The following is a 6,000-nucleotide window of genomic DNA, read 5'->3' as shown; positions in this document are numbered from 1 at the left end:
AATGGCAACATAGGAAACTCACTCTTTTGGGGAAGGTCACAGTAATAAAAACGTTTGCGCTACCAAAAATAATTTACCCCTTTTCTGTTCTCCCTAAGCCAACTAAAAAATTAATAGAAGGATTAAAAACAGAAACATTTGAATTCATATGGGACAATAAGCCAAGTAAAATTAAAAGGAAACGTCTAACACAAAATTATGAAAATGGTGGCATTAAACTTACGGATATTGATTGTTTTATAAATGACAATAAAGCGAGCTGGGTAAAACGATATCTTGATAAAAATAATAAAGGTAAATGAAAAACTCTATTGGAAAAAACTAAACAAATTCGGTAACTGTCTTATATTTGAAAGCAATCTAGATGATTCTATAATACAAAATGTAAGTAAAAATAATGTGTTCTGAAAAGATGTACTTACATCCTGGCATAGTATTAAGAACCAATATAATGTTTAAAAAAGTTCTCCCATATGTAAACAAGTAATATTTAATAATAAATGTATAAAGGTAAATAATGGTATAAAAACTATCGGTCAGTTGTACAACTATCGAAAAGATACTTATTATACATTTGATGAGTTAAAATATTTTATAGAACATTGACTCTCATGAATTTTTAAACTTCTACTCACTAATTTCTGCTATACCAAAATAATATAAATCAATATCGTATACGTAAGGAATTAATGCATTGACGATATCAGAGAAAACTTTTGTTGATATGATAGAAAACTCAAAACAGGTAAACAAAACTCCCTACAATATACAGTTACAATCACAAATGAATATCGACAACAGTATAGAAAGGAAATGGAATGCATGCCTTAATTTAAATCAAAACCTCAACTTGAGAACAATATATACACTTCCATTTAAGTCAACAATAGATTCATTCCAACAAATAAGTTTCTTATGATATGTAAACTAACAAATAGCAGCCTGTGTGATTTTTGTCAAGAAAGCGTTGAAACAATCGATCATTTGTTTTGGGAATGTTCATATAGCCAAATTCTTTGGACAGAACTGCAAACGTTCCTTAAACGAGTGAAAATTGACATTGACATAAATAAAATTTCTGCTTTCCTTGGAAATACAGAAATAAAATTATACAGTAAAGTTCTCAATTTTATTATCATTTTGATGAAAGAATTCATATTAAATATGAAAATAAAAAAATGTATTCCAAAATTTAACATATTCTTAAATTATTTGATACAGACAGAAGAAGAAATTGCCTTTTTTAAAAACAAAATTGAAACACACAAACAAAAATGGATCCACATCAATCAATTTTTTTTTAAATAGAACTCAATATTCATATAAAGTTTTCATATAACAATGCCCATAAAAATTACTAAAATATCGTTGTCTTATTTGTTCGCCTTTTCGTTTTGTTCTTTATCAACTGTATTTTTAATTTTAAAGTACAGAAACACAGCATGAAAGAAATTACTATTGTTATACTTATTCATAATACAAACTGTTAAACATGTCATGGAATACATGTTGTGTGTGTGAGAGTGTGCGATGCGTGTGTGTGTGTGTGTGTGTGTGTGTGTGTGTGTGTGTGTGTGTGTTAAATGTTAAATTCTACTTATATGTGCTTATCTTTTTGTGTTATCTACTGTCATATGTTTTTTTTCGTGTCTGTATATTCGTGCAAGTTTATGTATGTGTTTTGTAATATGTATGTGCATGCGCGAGGTTAAGAGAGTTGATACTTTATGAAAACGTAAAAACACTCATGTTTGTACATTTCTACTTTGTGTAATTGATGACTTCGTAAGAGTGCATTAATAAATGAGAATCTGTTTTGTTATCAAGCATTTCAATGGAAATGTAAAATGTTGTTCATCAAGTCATCACATATCCGAATTAATCGTACTTTGAATAAGTTGAACAGTATCAGTTTTGATGTACACGTTAATATTATTATTTTGGTTTCTGCTGTGCCGCTGGCTAACATCTATACGTGGATCTTTTTATAAATGTATATTATAATGATTATTCCTAAAATAATACGAGTTACAAATAATGATAATGTTTTCGTCGTGATTGTAAATCCGTTATAGCGTATAACATTACTCCTTGAAGACACATCTAATAATTTATTAGTGTGAGATGTAGTTTTGCCTTCATCTGGCGAATGTACTTTTTGTTTGAGAAAAATATTAACGACTGAATGATGTGTCTTCTTTTCTTATGAATACGCGTTTGCTGTTATATTAGTTTCGTTGGTACCGTTGCTTTTATTCTCATACGGGATACACATTTCAAAATGCAATTACACAAGACGAATATTCAAACTCCGAAAAAAACGAATGTTTATTATATTGCATATATTTTTGATGGTCAGTCCGTCTTTACGATTCATATGTGATTTCGTCTAGGCAACAGGGGATTGTAACATAAAACGTTTTTCTGTATGCTATTTTGATAAAGCTAAAAGATGTTGGAGTAAAAGGTTTATGAGCTTGTAAAAGATTAGGAAATCTATCTTTATACAGAGGCGTGTAAAATAAAACTTTGCTTGTACGCACAATAACTAGCAAACATGTATCTAGGACGTTCAACAATCAAGTGCATCTTAACCGGTAAAAGATTGGTATAGGTCTTTTTTATCATCAAATCAGTGGTTAATGTTTAAAACGATTGTTATATGAAAAAGTTTCACACTATTTACCATTCGATTTGCGCACGATATTTAAACGAGGCTTTCATCTATAATCATCAATATCAGTATTCTTGATCAGTGGCATGGATCCTTACATTTTGCAATCAAACTGGCATACATTTTAAACATGTTTAACACACATAGCAACTACATAAATCTCAGCACACGTAATTGGTTTCATCAAATACTTTCTATTTGTCGTCAAAGTTCGTCTATGTGCCGCTTTTCTTTTCTTAACTGTCTGTTGTAATCATGTTAACTATATGCTGATTCGATACAACACAATTAGCGGAAATGTGATGGCTACAGTGTTTGGTTGGATAAAACCACAAGCACAATTTTGGATTGAAATTTATTGCTTACGCATATTGGCCTTTATTGTCACTGATATAGTTATTGAATGTTATATTAAATTACTTGTTCTTGCAATACAATGCAATATGATATATTTTTAATTTAAACTTGTGTTTTGTGGTTGTGATATTTACGTCAATTTGTGACAATTGTGACACTTGGGTATCTTAAATCACAAATCGAAATACATTAACACAGTCACACACCTTTAAATGATATACATGTTAATCAATACATATAGATGCAATTTGAAAGTGTGCAAAATTGAAATTAAATCTATAGCCAATTTCGCAAGTAATTTATTATTTTTAACAATTTTAACATCGAGAGTGGAATTTATATACATGTACATGCATTTCGACAAATACGATTATTTTGAAGTTTTAAAGAGCAAAAAGACGGATTTCTACCTTGTTACCACCAGATATATACTAATTGGCATAGATTAAATTAACTCTACAGCCTAGTAAGCAAGTAATGTATTTTCAAACGGTATCGCTTTTAAAACCGAAAGTAGGATTTCTAGACGAATACGTCCATTTCAACAAACGCGATTATTTTAAAGTTTTAAAGCGCAAAAAATACGGATTTCTACCTTGAAACCACCAGATATATTCTAATTGGCATATATAAAATATGGTTCTCATTTATACTTAAATTTACTTTCATTTCAAGGTGTTTGGCTGTAACGGCAATATATAGTCGTGTTTTCAGTCTGATTTACAGAAGGCTCATCTATAAAATTATTTAGAATATTATATTAGTGTGGCTTTTTTGTCATGGATTGTCGTACTCGAATATGTTATTGCACCGTTTTACAGCGTTCTTCAAATTCTGATAAATACAAATTGCATACCATGTTATGTCTTTAAGACTTATTTCAAACGACGGCGAGTTCAAAGGAGTTGCATATTACAGTCAATTAACTGTATTAATTTGTGAGCTATTTATGAAGCGAAAAATACAAGATTGGTGAATACCTGAATCGATTCTTACCTTCAATGCTATCAATTAATACTCAAATTTCGTTGTGTTCAGTGTAAGATCCATTTTGTCCCCAATAAAGGATTACGCGCAACGGTATATTCGAGACATATAGATGTTTATTGGGTTAGCAAACTACTTGCAATTGACATATGTCATCCTAATTTAGCGACTGTTATGCCAGCATTATTTCATACAAAGGATTTGTTTTTTTCGTGGGGTATTCCTGACAAAATCATAGTAGATGGTGATTATAATCAATTACGGCCAACTTGGATGACATGTAAATACATTTGACAAATATATTGATTACGTGTATTTGTATACCTTTTAGTTTTTATCAGTTTCTCAAAATCTTTACATTTTGATATCTTCTAATTAAAATTGTTGTCAGGCGCCATGTTGCCACCCTTAAGCTGAGTGACATTTTGTTTCAAGTAAGCCTCAAACAGCTGCACGCATAATATGTGGACATTGGATGGAATGGCATTTTATCGCATCGTATGTGCAGTTGAAAAGGTTGCAATCTTTTTGAAATTATCCATATACGATGTTTGTTTTTTAGAAATTCATTTGATATGACAAATATTCTGTTTTCAACTACCTCAGTATATCGGGTTAAGTGTAGCTGTTTTTCTCACCTACTGTCTGTCGACCGTTGAGCGTCGTTAAACGTGACATTTTAGACTAATTAAAATGAGTTGATATTTTGTCAAAAACTATTTTACAAATTTACGAAAGCGCTTGTCAACACTAATAAGGTCAACAGTCAACACATAATTTGTTCATATTACTGGTAATAAAATTTAGCGGCACATGTATAGATGTGTTACTTTCAAATACATGTTCATAAGTATATAGGTATTTTTATCATATGATTGGTTAATCTTAACGATGTCTTACCCAAAAAACAAAAACAAACACATACCTTTCGCTTACGTTACGTTTGATAACACTATTGTTACAAAGTATAACTAATATTTATTATCTCTATCGTTTTGCGAAGATGTTGAACAGCATGTCTCAAAGGACATTTTAAAATGGAAACTTGTTGCCAAAGTGGTGCCTGAAATAATTCTTAAATGTGCATTAACACAGAACTTATCAGTATCGTTTTTTAAGCTGGGTTATGGTATTTACTTCATTAATTCCGTTTCCGTTTACCGTGACAGGGAATGTGATGACGCCTTTTAGACTATTTTAGGTCTGATGGAACTGTTTATATGTGGGAGTATTTACATTTTGTTGATGCATACTATTTTAAATGCTAATCCAATTAGATGACATTTAATACCAGCTATAAAAAAAACAACGCAATTTCCAATGTAGGCTCTACTGTAAAAACTGTCGCATCTGGATCGATCATTTTAGATAATAATAATAATAACAAAATAAAGTAAAATAATTACACGTGAGACTTAAAAGCTACGTTTTCACTTAACGTACATGAAAATGTTAACAATTATTTTGCGGACTGATAACAATTATTCATGTCCATAGCTTTTACATATACGGTGGTATCAAAACATTTGAATGTCCTCGAGTACCTTTCCTGTCAATGCTAGTTATTTATATTAAGACATAAACATATTTTGCACGAGTACCATAGGCGGTGTTAAATAATAAAACGATGAACGGGCCCATGTGGTTTCCTAAAATTGACAGTTCAATTAAGGTGCTTAGTTACTAGATTCGATGTAATACTGTATTGAAAGAGTCGTAATGCTTCCAGAAGTTGTACAAATGCCGAGATTGGTAATTCGTTTCTTCGAGCTTGTTGTCACTTTGAATGTATCTCAATATTCTATTAAGTCACACATCGTTCTTCTCGTTCATAGGATAAACATATACGGTTTATATGTGGTCTTTATTTTGTTTGCAATTATTGAAGTTTTGGTATTTGATGTGATTTCTGATAAGTTTATGACATATTATTCTTAAACGAGTCTTTCTTAAAATATTCCACTCGACACCCGATCAGGTAT

The sequence above is a fragment of the Dreissena polymorpha genome, chromosome 4 (genome assembly GCF_020536995.1).
Source record: "Dreissena polymorpha isolate Duluth1 chromosome 4, UMN_Dpol_1.0, whole genome shotgun sequence".
NCBI lineage: Eukaryota > Metazoa > Mollusca > Bivalvia > Myida > Dreissenidae > Dreissena > Dreissena polymorpha.
This window is presented reverse-complemented; position numbering follows the sequence as displayed.